The 20,298-nt window shown below is 36.5% G+C and overlaps 1 protein-coding gene across 4 annotated transcripts in view; it reads left to right on the plus strand.

Annotated features, from left to right (window-relative positions):
• thrb (thyroid hormone receptor beta) overlaps nucleotides 1-20,298 on the plus strand; it is a 68,350-nt gene that overhangs the window by 1,211 nt on the left and 46,841 nt on the right.

Raw genomic sequence — 20,298 nt, forward strand, 5'->3', positions numbered from 1 at the left:
CTGCAATTTTTAACAGCGAGGTCGAATTTTTAAAATCATTTTTCGTTGGTGTAACCTGGTTTTAAAATTGTATTTTGTATTACAAAAAATGTTTTCAATATTTTTGTATTTGGTTAAGTTTTTGTTTTTAAGTGTAGTTTTTAAATATGTATTTTAAAAATATTTTAGTTTTTTTTTCATTGTACTTGTATTAGATCATGAAAACACTCTACTATGACAAAAGCACGTGACAGCACAACAGCTAATTAAATTAGCCATTATACAGGAAAAACATTGAAAAAATGTAGGCATAACTCTGTAAGAAATACACATCAGCTCTCACATATTGGTCTTAGTAATAGTTTTTTTCTATTTAAAACACAAAACAACTAGGATATTAACTATATATGCTTTGATAAGAATAGCTTGTTACCAGGTAAAGTAACTATTTGCATTGCTGTTAAAAGAATCTTGCTGATTATCAAAATTTGGATTTTTTTTTAACACAATTGAATTAAAAATGAATAAAATAGACATGTACTTTTATATAACTTTCTATATTTATTGCATATCAGCAAGTAGCACTTTACTTATTCTTTTAAAAAAGTAAATAGTAGAAAATTATTACGAGTGTTTATTATATTTCCTAAATAAATTAAACTCCAACAACCTGAGACCAATGGAAACGTAAACAATCTATACTTTAAAGGTATTTTGTTCACCTCAAAAGTAAGCATTTAAATAACATTAAGTTATAAATCTGTAGTCTAAATGTTATTCATTTTTTAAAAGGTAAAAAAATCTTCTGTTTTTGTGGTAACTGCGGTTCATTAAACACATGAAACACTCACAGCCTTATAGAGTAGTCTGGAAGGACTTCTTATTGACCAACTTCAAATCAAGCTGCTTCAGCCTCACAGTGTCTGCAGTTTCCTCCACCTGTTTGGTGTTTGTGTGTGGGACGTAGGTGGGCTTGTGTGTGTGCGTCTGTGTTAAACAACATTGGCTCTGATTGGCTTCCATGAAACGTGACACTGGCCATGGCCAATCATAATGGCTTATCCCATTGTTAACCCACCCACTTCTCCCATAGTAAGACTTAATAGCACACCACCAGTATAAAGTGATATTTATGCCAACATATTGCAAACAAACCTTTCTAAGTAGCAAATTAAAATATTATATTTCAAAAACCTTTGTTTTGCTTTCATAAAATATATCTGCGTTTGCAACACAATTTATTTCACATGCGTTGTGTCTCAACTCCCTTTCTCCCTGTCTTTGATTTTACATTCATAAGTTTCATTTTAGCCTGACAAATCTGCCATCAAACAGCCTGCTGATTGGTCTAGATTCTAACCAATTAAATCACCACATTTATCTAACATGGTGTCTGTTACCGAGGCTCAGAAACCGAACCAGCTCTTTTTACCTTCGATTTTGTCTCTTTGACTGAAGAACAATTCATTTTTAGTCATTTTAAAATTAATTCATTCTTTCTTTCTTTACTTTTTCTTTTTTTTTAGCATTGTCATGAATAAAATATGAAGCAATACTCTCACTTTTTTAGTTCATGATGGTAAAATGGTAAATGGCGTATACTTATATAGCGCTTTTCTACCTTCTTCGCATGCCTTAATTGCTTTATTGTCCCAGTCCCTTTCACACCCTGATGTTGGCTCCACTGCTGAACACTGGCGCCAACCTGTAGCCACCAGAGGCAATGTCGGGGTTATTGTCTTGCTCAAGGACACTGCGACACATGGGCAGGCATGGAAGGAATCAAACCAGATGTCAATGTCATACCGCCGCACCACGGTCGCCCATGTTGAAGAACAGTACGTATTAGGGGTGTAACGATACGCTAACATCTCAATTCGGTTCGGTTCAGAATTTCATAGGGCTCGGTTCGGTACATTTTGGTTCGGTACGACTGTTTAACAAATCTGCCTAATATGAACTGCTATTTTATGAACTATTTATTGTGTGTGTTTTGGTGCTGCACACATGAATTTCTCCCTTGTGAGATTAATAAAGTTTTCATCTATCTATCTATTTTCTTTATTTTTTCAGTACAAAAAAGGCAGAAAAAAATTACTTGCAAAATGCATTTATTGGTTTTACATAACAATAAATAAAATTGAACTATGTAGGTGATCTGCTTAATAAAATATGAAAAACTATTAGCTGCCAAACCAAACATTTTGCATAATTAACACTGGCCTGAAAAAAATATTTTAACTTGCACTTTTTTTTCTTGTAGACCCGATTGTTACAGTCGGGTGATGCTGTTTTAAGTTTGTTAACATATTAGATGTGTTACCTGTGGCATACGCTATCTATGTGTAACAATGTCGACAATACGACACTGCATTCAATTGTCTTTTTCCTTCATGGATGCTGAAAAAACCGAAGTGTCGAAGTGTTCCCAGAAGTGTTCCCGGAGAGCGTAAGGAGATGGTTCGGTTCAACTACGTGTATCGTTACACCCCCTTGTACGTATCACTCTGCCAGGCTCCTGATTACAATAGCTGTAATGCTTCAACAACCCATCCAGTGGTGCGGCTTCATAGTTTACCAAAGTCTTACGAATACATTTTGACAGACGTGTCGCACAGAAAAATCAATTTGATGTCAGTAAGCACAACCAGAATTTAAAGATGACATAAAATGCACCGTTGATTTTTTCTTTAATATAAACTTAAAGGATTTCAAGAGGGCCTGATCTTATGAAAAATATGTAACATTAACTCAAAAAAACTTTGGTGGTTCTTTTAAATGTTTAGTGCTTTAGTCTGTATTTTCTTGATTGAGACAAATGTGAAGTTCAGTTGGTAGCAGAGTAGGCTCGCCCCATTCATTTTGCTTGATGGTTTTAGTTGCAGTGTTAATCGTTGACCGATTGATCGTTAGAAAAAGCAGCGTTAGGGAAAATTCTAGATGGGAAAATGTATAGTTTGGGACAGTTTGGATTGTTTTTCTATGTTTATTCAATATAAAGATTATATACAACTAACAGACTTACTGAGGATAACTGATATAGAACAGGTACTCTAATTTTAGTTGTGTCTTATTCCACTTATTCCTTTTACAATCAAATATTGCAAAGAACCAATACTCTAAATAGTCAAGTTAGAGTTTCTTTGTGCCAATAGACCGTAGTAATGGTGGTGAAGGTTCCCAATTTTCAAGTGGCATCTTAAAGTTGAGTCATGGCATCTGAACTTAAAATCTTCTTTCTTGAAATGTTTCACCACCCACTTATGTCTCTTCATCAGTAGATAATATCTAGTGATGTCTCGTCCAGCAGATTGTCCAGATGGATTTCTGGCCTGCTCTCAAAATTGAACATGAGACAAAATGGACACAATTGATGATTTTAATCATTAGACAACCATTCTTTGCTTAATACATTTTTGTGTGATTCTTCAAAAGGACCTGTGTACCTGCTGCATCGTCCTTTTATTTCAACAGTTGTGGATGGATTTGCCGGGTATAAAAAAACAGAACCTGCCCTTCACGTTCCCTACTGAGCTTGGCTGTCGTCTTCCTAATGACGTCATTCGGCATGAAGGCATCAACACCTATGAAAATACTCTATAGTTTCCACCTGTTTAGTACTGGACAGATTCCATATTAGTCCTGTCTGTTTTCGCTGTTTTTCTGTTTGCTTCAAAAATGCAAGCTAGTTATGGGCCAACATACAGTATGCTCTGGTTTAGCTATTAAAAAGATTCAGTATGGAGACTGCTTTTTATCTGAATAGGAAATTCTTGACATTCACTCTGGGTTCATTGCCATTGTACATGCTCTTCTTGTGTCTCTGCAAAAAGAGATCTCTGGGTATATTAGAGCCTGCACAGTGAGTCTTCCTAAAAAAGGAAAAAATAACTGTTTATTTTTGTTAACAGCTTATTAAAACTCAAACATGTTTCAGACCTATGTTGTTTTTTTTACTGAATGGTTAAAGATTAAAGATGTTTTTTTTTAAACTATTTTTGTTTTTCAGATGGTCATGTTCAATAAAATACCAAAAAATTGTCAGGGGTTTACTATGAAAAATACCTGAACCTGTGTATTGTTGAAAGATGTATGACAATGAGTATTTAAGATTCTCAGCAAAGGATTTTCCCTGGATATGTGCTTTATTTTAGCTACAGTCTGGCTCCCAAAAACTTTGATTCTCTGGTAAAATTGCTGATTCGTGTTTGCCGTACAGAGTTCCTCTTTTTTCCACCCCTTACAACTGATACTGAGGGGGCCTTTTTGGTAAATAGGGAACAAAACAGAAAAGAAAAATGCAGAAACATTTCCTAAAATTTAATGAAGAAATTCCCCACTTGTTGACTCAATGAATGCAGCACACTGGATGCTATGAGGGGCCGTATAAGACATTATTTATTCTGAACCATTCACATTCATACATTCTTGCTCTCACAGTCATATATACTCTCTTTCGCATACATATATTCTCTTACGCATCCATATATTCTCTCTCTCACATTCATACATTCTTGCTCTCACAGTCATATATACTCTCTTTCGCATTCATATATTCTCACTTGCACATCCATATATTCTCTCTCTCGCATGCATATATATTACTTTACACATACATACATTCTCACTCTCATTGTCACTCTTAAAAAAGAATGTATGTATGCATGGCCGGCCCTCCCTATACGCGAATTACGCAGCCGCGTAGGGCCCCCGTCACCAGCAGGGCCCCGAAGTGGCGACAAAAATTAAATTAAAAAAGACCCAAATCTGGCAACCCATTTCATAGAACTTCCTTACCAACGTGTGCTCTGAATGTTGTGCAAAAGAAAGTTGCCTGCACTTTAATGATCCCCCCTGTCAGCACACATGAACCAATTTGGCAACCCAAATAATGACGTTACACCATTTAGCAACGATTGGTCAACATAATTGCATCTGAGTCTGGCACGGTGTGCATTTACGAGCGCATTTTGTTTCAATAAAGTTGGGGAAAAGAAAAAAAAACAGCACATTTTGTCACGCTGATCAAAGCGACAACAAGAAAACGTCATGCCTCAGAGACTTTATCCACCACCAGGAGCTAAAAAAAGATAAAGAACTTCAACATCAACCACAAGGTAAGTTTGGAGGATGTTGGGGCTTTATTTTTACATTATCCAGCATTTCTGTGCAGCTGCGCAATTTACGTAAAATACGAAGCGATCTGAGGTGAAGTTTGCACATAAACGACCCCCTTTGTCGTAATTTCCCATGGAAAACTCGAAAATAATTTTGATACCCAAGTTTCCAAGATGAGGTTGGACATGACCTTCTAAAACGGCGGAAAGTAAAGAAAAGTAAATAATGACAACTATATGGTGGCTGAAAAATGTTTTAACTCACGATATCGTTTTGTTACATTGTTTTGCTAACACATATTTAGTGCGTTCTGCATTCTCCGGTTTATTACAGCATAAAAACTGCTGTTTATCTGTTATAGTCAGGTAGTCTGAGTTTTACAACAATGAGTGTGTCATAAATCTTGCATTGGCATGAAATATGGAGAATAAAAACTACCAAATACATAGGAAATAAAGGTTCTCATCTATAAATGACAAACAAAATAAATGTACTAATTTTAAAATTATGAACATACAAAATAATACAAAAAGAAGTGTATAAAAGGCTTATATTTCCACTTATTCTCAAATTAGTGTTCACGTTTTATTATTTATAAGTAGGTACATTTATTTCTTATTTGTATTTTGCAGTTTTGATTCTACATAATGATGATGTTTTGCACAGTTCCGTCTCAGCCGACAGTTTCTTCTGCTCTCAAAAAGCATCAAAAGTATTGGAGGTGGTGCAGCGTCCACATCCCAAGATGTTCCTGACTTCACTGAAGATTTCATCTCAGGTAATTTTAAAAGCATGTAAAGTAATAAAAAAAACAGTGTCTGCATAAACCCTTTTTTTCATAAACAGCAGCTGAAGAGTATGGAGCTCCAAACTGTTCATAATTAAATTAATGAAATATGACCTTATGCAAATATACAATCAAACAATAAACCTCTCATAAATATATCAAAAGATCATGAAATTGTGAAAAACCTGCACACAGATTTTAAATGAGCCACTAAAGTATTATTAGTATTCTGCTAAAGATATTTTATTAGCTTTATCATTGATTATTGTATAATAATAATTCTTGTTTTTTAGCTGCAGAAGAAACTGCTGTCACCACATCTACTGTTGAAAGGGGAAACATTTGACTGTTTGACTTTTCACTGTTTGCTTTTATTGAAGTTCTGTCTTTTATGTTCCAGGGGCTCCAAGAGAGGCGTATATGGAAGAGGAGCCGACTGGATCCAAAATTCCACCTACCTCAAATCCAGTTGGTCCAGCTGAATGTCTAACCACACTCTCTGATCCAGTAAGAATGGATTTGGTGCAAAGAGGTCCTTTTCAGACTGAGAAAGACTCTGACTTTCCAAACTCCCCCTCATTGAGCTGTTGTTTTCTTTATGTTGGATTGTTTTATTGTCATTTGATTTGCTATTAAGTTGCTGTTTTTAATAAGTTGGAGTTTTGTGAATGTCATTTGTTGACTGCCTAATAATACATTAAAAAATATATATCTATATACATTTGTCATTGATTTTTTTTCTTTGCATTTAAAATTTGTTTGGCACCACTTAATGTGCATCCAACATCCAGGCAATATACTGTATTCAATTATTTGGCAGCAACCATAATTCACAAATGTATTAATAGAGATATCTCATTTATATTACAACAACAGTTGCGTTTTTTGGTGCTGCTGACCAGTTAGAGGGCCCACAAATTAAATTTCGCTTAGGGCCCCCAGAAGACCAGGGCCGGCCCTGTATGTATGTGAAAGACAAGTATATATGAACGTGTGAGGAAGAGTTTATATGTGTGTGTGAGAGAGGAGTATGCATGAAACGGAAGTTACTTTGCATGAAAAGGAAGGCACTTTGAATGAAAAGGAAGGCACTTTGAATGAAACGGAAGGCAGATGATTTCTCGTGCTCTGATTGGACGAGAGGCCGCCACCTCCCATTTTGAACAGACGCTAACACGAACCAATAAGAAGGCCATCGGAACCTTAAGAAATATTTTATCTTCACCTCAAGTGGTCACAAATCTGTCTGCATCTCTAGAGACACAAAGGAATGTCTCAAATACCAATAATGGTAATAGAAGTGCCACCGAAACAGAAAATCCGTATCCACCTTATTCCTAGCCCCCATGAGCCTTTGCGTGAATTATGGGCGACACTTCCTGTAGACGCTGGAACACGCATTTACATTAAAACAAATTCCTCTTGTTTTCGATCCATAACTACATATAAATGTGGGAAAACCAGCTGTCATTTCTTAAAAAAGGCAACGGTGAGGTGGAGATGAAATATTTGTTAAGGTTCCGATGGCTGCAGGACCCCCGTGGCTACTTCTTGCCGGTTCGTTTTTTTAAAAAAATAAACTTTATTAACAATATCTTGCACATACAAAATACCAAACTCAAAACTCCACTGTGTGCAAAATACAATCTTCACGTTCGCCATGAGAATGAACAAAAAAACATAATGATAACCATGTAAAACAGGTTATGCAAAAAGAAAACAAAAATAATAAGGCAAAGGAATCTGTTAAAGTTTCAGGAGAGACCATGTTTCAACTGTTCTGACAGCTTTTTTGTTAGTGGAAGATTTAATACTGTTCACATACAAAACCATTTCTTTCTGAAAAACATAAAACACGGTTTTTTTGTTGGCATATTTACACTTGTGTATAAAGTATTTAGCCATAATTATAAGTAAATTAACTACATATATTTTTTCTGCATTAAGTCTTTCTTGTGTAAAATATCCAAAAATAATATGCTCGTAAAATAATCTATAATCTTCACATAGATGAGTTCTTATAAAATGTATCACATCTTTCCAAAATAGTTGAGTGAAAGAGCAAAACCAAAAAAGATGAGGCACAGTTTCTGGTGAGGAATGACAGAATGAACAGTTTATGTCCAGATCTTTTTTAAACTTAGTAAAGAAATGTTTCACTGGATAAAATTTGTGAAGAATTTTGAAAGAAATTTCTCTGATTTTATTGGTGATGAAATACTTTTGTGGCAGGGTCCAAACCTTTTCCCACTGAATTCTACATCCAAAGCTGTTCCAGTATGAGATAACATACGGTTTTGTGGCAATCTCATTTTGAAACAGAGAACGGATACTTTGATTATTCCTGCTAGCTGAAAAACATACCTTTCCACAACACAAGTCTGTTAATTTGGGATTTCTTGCTTGTTCATGTTAGCGTCTGCACTGTAATCCCTAGCGAGTTGACTGAACTTAAAAATTATTTTGTAACAGATTACGCAACAGTTAAGTTATATTATTAAAACTTTTAAGTTAACATTTATTAAAATTCATATTGTCAGTTGGCTTACATTTGTATTATTTCATATAAAAAATATTAAGATTCCTCAACTTATAAAAGAGAGATTATTTACTTAAAGTTTTTAATATTTTCCAACTAAAAAACGCTTTAACTAACTATATTTTTATATTACTCAACTCATAAAATATGTAAAATTCACTCAAATGCTTTATAAATTCTTTAACTCATTAAATGTGTAGCATTGAAAATATTTAAAATTCTTCAGCTTAAAATGTATTCTAAACAGAGATATTGATACTGCCCCACTACATTTTAAAGGCTAACATTGATAAAAACCAACAAACGTGAAGGCCACACAATAGTGATTGCTTAATACACTTTTTTTAATTGCTCTTTAAAAAAAAGCACAAATATCAAGAGGATGAAGAAACAATAAGTGCAATAAAACTGCATTATAAGAGTGCCACACAACATATTGACAAAAAGAGTTGGTTTTGTATTTTACGGCAGAAAAAGCAAATGATCACAACAAAACACATTAGTTACATAACACTTAAACCAACAAATAGTCCATTCTGGAAGACTCACTCAACGAAACATTCTCCAGCGTCAATAAATGTCCTTTCAGTGGTTTGCTGTCCTCAAGGCTCAAGACAGCATTCTGAATAAATATGAAGGCAAGTTCAAGTTTTTTGGGGTGCTGTAGGTCCAGAGCATAGATGTCCCCGAAGAGTTAGAAGAGATTAGTCAGCCAGATGTGTGGGACCACTGACGGCAGCATCCGGAGCGTCACCACGACAACTGAGAAGATACCCACAGCAGTGTCTGTGAGGTCTGGTATTCTGGAAAATACAAAACAAAAAACACAGATGAGTTCAGACCCTCAAAGATATTCATCACACTAATGTCCAAAACTGACATTCCTGCCATCTGTCAATAGGAATCTTTTCATGCTAACATTCTGTTAGCTTTTAATCAACTGGCTATGATGTTTTAAGGACCAACTCCAATTAAAATTGTGTTTTTAAAAAGTTCTTTAGCATTTTTCTGAAGGAGGACATTTATAAAATAATTTAAGACTAACGCTTCATTTTTCTTTATTCAAATAATGATGGATCAGGAGCAGAAAAAGGTAAACGAAACTCCACTCCTTCCAATCAGGAGTCCCTGATGTTCGCCTTTCATCTTCCGTCTCAGTTTTAAAACCATTTAAAAATATCACTCAGTTTACAAACTACAAACAATTGCCCTATTTATTATGTCACTCAATAAAATCTCAATCAATATTAAAGGATTAGTGAAAACCATTGACAGGGAGTCGTGTGCACTTACTGTACAGGTCTTGAAGAAGTTGGAGGCATCTTCATGCAGATAAACAGGAAGTGCAAGGAGGACAAGTGCCCGTCTCATGTTCACGTCACGCTGGTCCTAAAAGAATAAAAAGAAATATCCATTACCTTTGAAGCAAATGCAGAGCAAACACTTCCAATATTTACTTAAGGAACTTTAAGAAATAATAAAATGATACCTTTTCTAGATGTCTATTTCTAGTAAGAGGACAATACAGTGTTTATGTCATGATCCACTTCAGGTCAAAGACCCAAAGTCATTTGAAGGCAAGTTACACCGTGGCTTCTTACAGCTGTTTACAAATGATTTGTTATCCGTTTTTGAATTATGCACATTAGAAATTCACCTGGAGGTCATAAATCCTAACCAAGCTGGCCAGTTCCTGTCTGTTTTGGTGGACTTAGTCTCAGAAAAGGGCAGCTTTAAGTTACACAAACATGTAAAAACTGCACAATTTCCTCTGACTGCATCTACTCTACATAAATCCATTTCAGATCTTGACAGATGAGTTTTCATGGTTTCAAATGATGGAATGGTGCTAATGCAACATCATTTTATTATTGTAATATACTGTCATAAAGACATGACAATATTCCAAAGTGTCTCCACATACATGGCAGTGGAAACACTTTGGAATATTGGCTATGTAGTACTGCAGTATTATATGTAGTACTGCATAGTGCCAAAGTAACAGAACACAACTTGCACCTCCATTCCATTGTGCCACCTTCAGCCTGCAATCTAAATATGTTTAGTTAAATTGTAAATAATTTCAGCTCTATTTAGACCTTTGGCTAGTTAAAATGTGCATAAATGTTTCCATGCTGCCGTATAAATCTAATAATGGTAATAGTTCAGGATGAATGTATTAAATAAGTATAAAACTCACCCACTGACAGGTCTTTTCTGGTGAAATGGTGACTTTCTGGTGAACTTTCTGAAGTTCAGTATCTGAAAAAGTCCAAGAGAGATTTTTCAATGTTAAAAAATGTTTCAATTATATTCTGATCAAAAAACATTTATTGCACTACACAACCTATTGCATTTTTTGTTTTTTTAAAATAGCTCTAGACAAATAACTGAGACAAGTTACCTCGCTGGCCTTGGCGTCTACCTGGAGGTGAAACACTGAACACTCTGTAGTTCGGTACCTGAACACAACACGAGCACGTTGATTAATTTATTTTTACAAAAACCTTTTTTATAACGGAGATCAGTGATTTATAAAAGCTTAAAGCTGCATTCAAAACCCAATGCTTCCATGTAGCAACCAGGCTTAAAACTGTTGGCGGTAGCTCCTCCCACACAACCGTTAGAGGCTTTGAGTGACATTTTTGGACAAATGTCCAGCAGCAAACTTTAGCCACAGACAGAGGCCTCCAACGCGAATTTCACACGCGGATCATGTTTAGTGTGATTGCAGCATAACAGATCATTTCTACCTCTGAAAAAAAAAAAACCTCATCACTGTCGTAACTTACGGGCAGAAATGCATTTTGGGTTTGGCTCGCCATACGTCTGCTATGACAAACTAATCATGTATACATTTCCACATTAATCTCTAAAACAATCATAACACACATATGTTTAAACAACAGTAAACCACATTTACGGTAGTATAAGAGCATTTTTAAAGCATTCATTCATAAACCATGAACGATACTTACCAAATTAAATCAGGGCTGAAGACAAGACGGCACCATCAGCGATGAGGCGGATGAAAAAAAAACCTGAGGTTGGGGCGTCTTGAAGCGGGACGAAATCGCAACGCTTTGCAGAATAATAAAATGCTCGACTTTCAATTTCAAACGTCGCATACTCGCATTCGGCAAATCCAACATGGCCACCTGAGCTAACGTAGAGAAAACGAAAGACCCTCCCACCAGTACGTGATGACGTCATAACGCTACTTCACGGATCTTAAAATTTTTGAGTGCCAGATACAAATAAGCTTTAAAATATTTAGCACTGTTAAGTTAAATTTGAAAAAATCTTGATAGAGCTTAATACTTTATAGTTGAATCAACTACAAAATGACATTTAAGTTGTGTAACCTTAATAGTTATGAGTCAGTACAAGTGATAGGGTTTAGTGTTCAAAATGGGAGGTGGCGGCCTCTCGTCCAATCAGAGCACGAGAAATCATCTGCCTTCCGTTTCATTCAAAGTGCCTTCCTTTTCATTCAAAGTGCCTTCCTTTTCATGCAAAGTAACTTCCGTTTCATGCATACTCCTCTCTCACACACACATATAAACTCTTCCTCACACGTTCATATATACTTGTCTTTCACATACATACATTCTTTTTTAAGAGTGACAATGAGAGTGAGAATGTATGTATGTGTAAAGTAATATATATGCATGCGAGAGAGAGAATATATGGATGTGCAAGTGAGAATATATGAATGCGTAAGAGAATATATATGCATGCGAGAGAGAGAATATATGGATGTGCAAGTGAGAATATATGTATGCGAAAGAGAGTATATATGACTGTGAGAGCAAGAATGTATGAATGTGAGAGAGAGAATATATGGATGCGTAAGAGAATATATGTATGCGAAAGAGAGTATATATGACTGTGAGAGCAAGAATGTATGAATGTGAATGGTTCAGAATAAATAATGTCTTATACGGCCCCTCATAGGATGCCCTTGTGTAGCTGAGGGCCTTTTTCCCGCTTGACTGTTTTAATTATATTTAAAAAAATCACAGCACTCATCTTGAATTAACACCATCACATTGTTCCTTTATCTCTGTTTACTGACTCATCAATGAGTTTGGAGGCATTTCCTCTCTTCAGTCATCATATTAAAAGTGTACCTGACAACTTAAAGTGCAGCATTTATTGCTTCTCAAGCAGTTGTTGCTTTTCATAAAAAAACAAAAAATCACATACACAACAAGTCGCACCTGAGTATAAGTCGCACCCCTATGTAGAGAAAATAGACTCTGTTTGTGTGTAATTCCTGATTTGTAACTTGTGTCTGCTTGTTTGCGTGTAACTTTGGATTTGTGTGTGTGTAATTTTTGATCTTTAGGTTATACAATACACTTTGTGCATAACTGTGTGTACTTGCGATTGTGTATTCACATGTACACTCAAATACAGTACACACGTACAGCTTGAAACTACAACAGCTTAAAACTAGTTACGAATTCCAAATGGCTCCTACACATACAAATCTTTAAATAGTACGCATCAATCCCCTGATACACACACACAAAACCACATTTATGCATGAATCGGTTAAGTGCGCACGAGTAGTGACACTCCTTTCACGTCTTCAGATTTGTGCGAAAATGATTCAATTAAATGCTGGGTATTAAGAATTTTCTAATCAGCTGCTTTGAACTTAGATTGTTAATAAAATCAAGTAAAAACTTGACATTTTTTCACTTTCTTAAACAGATATGCCTCAAGTAACCTTGAAACAGCCATTCATGCCCTGATCACCTCTCGTACAGATTATTGCAACTTATTGTACTTTGGTTTCACTCAATGATCACTAAACCACATCCAGTTTGTTCATAATACAGCAACGCGACTGTTAACTGGAACATCCAGACAAGAACTCGTCACTCTGTACTTCGTTCATTCCACTGGCTCACTGTTATTTTAGAATTCCGTTTAAACTTTCACTGTTTGTTTTTAAAGCTCTTCCTGGTCTTGCCTCAGTTTAGTTAACTGAGCTTTTAACTGTTTGTAGCCATTATAGAGTTTTAAGGTCTGCCAACCAATATTTGCTTCATGTCCCTAGGTCCTGACAGAAACACTCGGGTGATTGTGCTTTTTTCATTGCCGGCACTCAGTTATGGAGTAACATTCCCTACAGAAACGCACACGATATCAGTCCTTAACAGTTTTAGATGTCAACTTAAAACTTCTAATCTGTATTTAATGTATTGCTTTTTGCTGTTTTTATTTATATTTTTGTTCTTAATCTGCCTAATTTTAAAATTTCTTTTGTCTTTCTTTTATTTTACAACACTTTGGCACCCTAAAGCAGTTGTGAAGTGCTACTTAAATAAAGATTAATTTATTAATTCAATCATGCATTCATTCACAAAGTCCAGTCAGTCTATTTTTCCTCCATAACTTATGCAAGAAGTACCACTTTTACTTAAAGATATGGTAGTTGTCAACTATCCTTTCCCATTCTTGAAAGTTTTCTTAAAAGTATTTTTTCATAAAGCCTACAGCAAAAAAAAGAAATTAGGCTACTTGAAAAAGGTTACCGCACAGCTTTTGGTAAAGTTCTTTCTATGCTGTCATCTCGTTAAAATGTCTTGTTTTTGTGTATTTTCGGTCAGAATCTAATAAATACGGTTTTGAAAGTTAATATGGTCGGACCAATCAGCAAGAAGTTGAAGGAATCTGTAAGTGTTAGCAGCCAAAAATAGGTCTTTCCTGCATGAGTGCACCCACACACAAAAAAATCTGCAAGCAACCTTCTAAAATGTAGGAACTACCGTTCATTAAGCAGGAATGGGTAGAGAAAGACTGTCAAAATGCCACTTCTCAGGATTTAAACACAAGGTGAAGTGGATCTATCACAACAACAAAAAAAATCACGAAACTGATTATTTTTGTTACATCAACTGCTTCTTTAACAAAGCAGTACTTTCTTTATAGCTGCTTTGGTTCAGGATTGAGAAAACAATAAAAAACATGTGTTGTACAGGTCTGCCCATTTTTCCCCAAAGAAAGCCAATTTCTACCCGTAAGGGTGGTTGTGTCTAAGGCCTAAGGGAGAGACCAGGTGGCTTATGAACATATTTCATTTCAGCCACCTGTATCCAGGATCTCATTTTTCAATCATGAGCATTGGTGAGGTTAGAAACACAGATTGATAATTCAAAAGCTTTGCCTTTTTTCTCACCCCCTTCTTAGACTGATATAGTGACTACATTTCTGCGGTCCCTGCACTGTCCTGCAGCTCTTACAGTGTTTTTTTACAATTGTTTACACTCTAAAATAAAAATCTCCTAACAATTTGCAAAATTCCACTCCAAGGAGAAAAAACACCGCCACAGATTTTACACACAATGTCATTACACACATTACAAACAATGTTTGCGTCACTCTTTTTGCAAAACATTACACAGTGATTTGTGAAACTAAACAAATATTTCAACACCTTAGACACAGATAAGGATTGTGAGGTTACTTTCTTGTCATCACAAAGCCCCAGATTGCCAATGACCACACAAATGAACAAATTGGATACTCACATCCACAAAGTGGGGAAGCACACATGTACTAATTTGAAAACACAATCACCAATGTGACAGGTCAACGATGGGTTAACATCTCCCTCTGCGCTGTTATCACACAAAATGGGGTCCTCTACCACCATGCAAATCTGGGACCCTAAAATACAAATTTAATACTTGTTTTTCTTGACCGATTGCACAAGAATGTCACAGCATTAAACGAAGTGGACCAGATGCAGTACATTGTCGTTTGGGACAATACCTCATTCAGTTTCATTCCTATCTTAGAGAAATGCTAGCAACTGCAGTGCTGAGGAGACGTCGGGTATGAAGGTTGGCTGATAAGTGTTTATGATATATAGATGGTCGGGGAAAAAGTAAGAAACGATGTATATAAAAAAAATTGTTTTAATGAGCCTGAATTCATCTGACCATATTTTAATGAGTTGCTATGTCTCATCATTGTGGTGTTATGGCATTATTTTAAAAGAATTCTGCTAAGGAAACTACAAGGTAGCTTTTAGGGTGACGTCACAGCAGCATGGGTGTGTGCCACGTAACGGGACACAGACACAGCGTTCTAACAAATAAACAGTTGGACCCTTTTTTTAAGTTTGAGAACACGACAATTGTTGCTTTACATTTGTCCGCGGCTCATTTGTTGCTACATTCTTACTCTGTTTACATCATGTGACCGCTGGCTACGGTGGACGTTTTAGTTCAGTTGTTCCGTTCCGTTCCGAGGACAGATTGTATTCAGACTGAGGAATCTCGGAGCGAACCGAAGGACAGCCCAATTGGAAACGAATCAAAATTACCTCTAAAGATGGGTCAGAGATCGGTTGCTGGTCTCTTGGGTCCATTCAGAATGAAAATTTGTTCTGGATTATTGGGGGAAACGAACACTGGTTCACTTTAAGCGGACAAAATGTGTCCAGTCTGAAACCCCCTTAATTTCAAATCCAGGTTTTAGTCTCTATTTCACAGTTTGTCAATGTAGAACTTTAAAATATCTACTAGAGACAGTTGGTAATTGTACAGCAGTTATGTAACAAGATCTTGAGGTAATAGATTTATACAGGAGCTGAACTTTGTTGCAGACCAACACCGGCTCAGAACAAAGGTCCACCTGTTAAAAGGAAACTTCAACCAATAAGGAAAATTCCAATTGATTCACAGTCTTTGGTTTACATTTTTTCTAATAAGAGTGACTGGTTATGAAAGTGTCGTCAAACCACGTTGAAAGATTGTCCCGCTGCTGCGGTCCATCTGAGCTGTGGCGTGTGGCATGTGTTGTTCGGCTTGTTGTGTTGTATGTATGGTATTGTGCAGCTGTCTAAGACATCTGCTCAAATGGCACTAGGACTTTAATATGGCAGCGTGCCCTAGTGGATCCCAACAAAGTCGGCCTTGTTTTGCAGAAATCAATGCATCTGCTGTAACACAAACAACTAACAACTCAAACTTTTCATTTATGGCAGCAGTCAGGCAGCTCAGCACAGACAGTGAGCCAAACCCTTATCCAGAGTAGATTAATGCTCCTGAGCCCCGTAAATGGAACAAAGCTTGTTAAGTGTTTTCTTTCTCCTCTAAATCTCTCAGGAATGATGGCTCTTTGGCAAGAAAATCTCATTAACAAGGGAAACAAAGCAAAAATGATTACCATAAAAGAGTTAGGTTGCTTTTACCTGTGGGGTTTTGGTTTTGAACAAAGCAGGTTGGAGTTATTTAGAGGAGAAGATCATATCTATGGGTCAGTGGTGTTTTGGATTAGCAGTGCCTTTAAATTTTGTGCACGGTGCAAATATGATTTTCCAGTCCTATTTAAAACATCAGAAACTCTGCAGCGTGTGCACACATCAGATTTACTTTGCAATATAACTAAATCCTGAAGTACAGTTTGACTTGGTTAATTTTATTCAACTTCTAAGTCTCGTCTTGGTTGGAAATCACTTAGGTGTCTTGTGGAGAGTAATAACAGGATGTCCAAAAGTTACAATTTTTGTAACTTTTCCATTTATTTTAATTGAAACAAAAACATAAATCTTGCCAAGGGTTTAAATTATTTCAGGCTTGATTGTAACAGTTTCTTTTTCTGAAGTGAACATCATGCACTATGTTCACAACTCTCAACAAGAGCAGATTTAGCATCAGGACAGCCACTGTGGGCTCGGTTTAAACAAGTGAGAATGCTGATAAATGCCCCCCTTAGGGCGGGTCTCCCTTGGGAGGCCCTGGCTCGTGCCTGGGGTTGGGGTTGGTGGACGCTCAGAACACGACAAGTTCCGGCTACTCGTCTGGGGGGGGGGCTATTTTTGTGGTCAGGCTGGAGCTTGAACTTTCTGTCCCCCTTGTCTCCCTACTCTCTGGCATTGGGTGGCGGTCCTGCTGGCCCTGGCCGGGGTGGCGGATGTGTTTGCCCGGCAGGCGGTTTTCCTCAATCTGCTTTACCGTTGTTGTATTTTGTACATGTTGACGTGTTTGTAGGTGAACATTTTTGGAGCCAGCAGGTATGTTTATAACATTTGAGTGTGTGTGGACAGGCCCCGCCCACTTGTTGCATTGTTCCCATAATAGAGGACAAATATACAAAAATTTATTAAAACTGCGTTTGAACGTTGACGTTTGAAAAAGCTCTCAGTTGTGATGCAGCAGTTGAAATGGGCGGGCCAAAGTCTCCCTGCTCTGCTCCAATCTGATGCATCCACTTGCAGACAGATAGATCCATGAACGTCTTTCTTTTCATAGTCTAAGCTGGAATCTGGGTCAAAACTGTAAGGCTGGATAGCTCCAGTATTGCCTGCTATTTTTATTACACAATTTGGGTATGTGAGGGGCTATAACCTAGCGGGAAAGAGTGAAAACAAATGGGATATTAATGGAGGGTTACTTCCGCACCAATAGTCCCACCCACAACTCGGAGACCAGTATCCGATGAACTTGTGCCGCTGTGCAGAAACTATGTCTTAAAAAATGACACAGACTTTTTGATTTTGGCTAAAAGATAATTAAAAGACCACTGGGAACGCTTCTACAATAGATCAAAATATAACAGAAACTTACTTTAAAGGGAACCAGGGATTGGATGTTAAATTCCCTCCTGAGCTCAGGTGAGCGTTGATATCTTGCAAAAGTGAAAATAGAGGCCTTAAAGATGTAAAGTAAATCCAGTCTTCTACAGTTAGTGTTTTCAAAAAGCTCTTCTGATAAAACAAAAATGTGTTTTATTAAAAAAAAGATTCCAGGTCATTTAAATGAAAATAGGAAATATAATTTAATGTTCAAAATTTCACAAGGTAGCCATAACAAAAAAATGTTATTTACTGCTAATTATGGCGGTGCATTATTGCTCTGCTGTTTCCAGTTTTAGTTTGAAATTGGCAAAAATGTGCTCCCCCCAGATCTTTCATGTAACTGTGCTGAATAAGCAGAAATCACCAAAACAAACTGGACGTTCAGGCTGATGGAAAAACTGGTTTCAGTCCTCATGCCAGAGTCTTATTCCCTGACAAAAATGTTTCTGGGTCGGAGACACACAGTGATGCTGCATATCCCTTTGGCATTTTTCAAAAGGAAAATCTTGCATTTGGTTGACATGTAAAAGTGAAAAAAAAAGTTAAAAGTAAAGAAAAGAAGGGGGGGAAAGGTCGCCAAACTTCTGTGACAAGTCAACAAAGAGTCCCCAAAACTACATGTTGATTTAAGTTTCATTATCTAAAATAAATACTGAAAGATATTTACTTACAAGTGAAATACTAATAAGATGATACCCCTTGCAAAAATTAAACTTTAACTTGAATGCAAAATATATTTCATAACTATAGGATTTGAAATTTTTCAATTTTTCATGTCAATTGTATAACAAAACAATCGTTTTGTGTCACCAGTTAATGCACTGCAGAGAATATGCTCAAAATCAGCCTCGTCTATCCATTCTACCAGTAAAAAATGCAGCATGCACAGACCTGATTTTCATTTTTGGAGTATGTTTTTGTTCTTCTAAGGAGATTTCTGCATCGCGGCAGCTTCTGGGTCTCAGTGCAGCATGATTTGGCGCAGTTTAAAGTACAAACTTGAGCCAGGGCACAGAGATTTGAATGCACTCGGTACTTTGAGAACTGCTGCACGTCATCTCAGCAGCAGGGTTTGCTCCTGGGATTGGTATGTTTTTGGAATTATGTTAAGAGCTCTATCAAGAATTTCCCTTCAGAAAAGTTCATATCTAAGAAAGGAGCTATACTCTGATTCACAATAATGTTTGTGATGAGTCAATACTGTTGTGGACTTGAGCTTATACTGTAATTAGTTAACTTGTGCTGAACTGTCTGAAGTACTAAAACACTTTAATCCAACTCTTTCTGAAATCTCACTCAAATGAGAAAGGGGGCTTTCATTAATTATTTGCTAAGGATTAGTATTTCTTTCTCTTGTTCAGTAATGTATCCAGAGACTAAAAACATGAAGCAGAGGTTCTGAGATGACAGGATGTGTCCATAAGGTGTATTTTAGGGTTTGCTGACCCTAAATTTCTAGTTAAATCACAAATTTATCGTTATCGCGATATCAAGCTGTTTAGTATGCATATCACAAAAGTCGTCGAAAATTGCAGTAAAAGGTAACCTTAAATGTGCTAAAGCAGTCTTATGGCAGCTTGAAATATTTAACGAATCAAATGAATCCCGTTGTGCTTTTGGCCAATCGGATGGAGCCCTTCATGTTGTTGACTAATCGGATGGGTCATTTAGAGTATAATTTAAGTTGTTTTGACTCTTATTCAAATTAAACTGTTGCAGTGAAATGGAAATGTTGTTTTTGGTTGTTTTGCTAGTTGTTCATGTATCACAAGTTTTATTGTCATCACAATATTGATCACTAATATCGTAAGTTGGTGGTTTTCCTCAGATCATGCAGCCCTAGTTCAGACTGTTTGATCTTTTATTGCGGAGTTATTATGCTCATCGACGATGTAAACAAAGAGACGACAAACTCCTTGTCGTGTTCATCAAAAGGGTTTTTAAAGGAAAGTTTGGATCATGCTACTGAAATTGGGCTGTCAGAAAAATGTGTATCAAATATGATACAAATGGTTATACAGTGTAATCATTAATTTGTACAGATAGGCACAAATCCAGCCCAAAGATGCCAAATAGCATAAAAACTCTAAAAACATCTGCATTAAAAAAATAGACTGACGGAAAATAGATGATCTCGTTCTTTCTTGTCTTCTGGGATCTGGTGATGGATGTTCTTTTTCCCGGCAAATTTCTTTTTTGTTTACCACACCTGATAAACACATGTGTTTTGCTTAGCAGGAGGCTAACAACTTCCAGCCTTGTTTGTTTTTTTGC

Source organism: Oryzias latipes, chromosome 11, assembly GCF_002234675.1.
Source record: "Oryzias latipes chromosome 11, ASM223467v1".
In the NCBI taxonomy this organism is placed as follows: Eukaryota; Metazoa; Chordata; class Actinopteri; order Beloniformes; family Adrianichthyidae; genus Oryzias; species Oryzias latipes.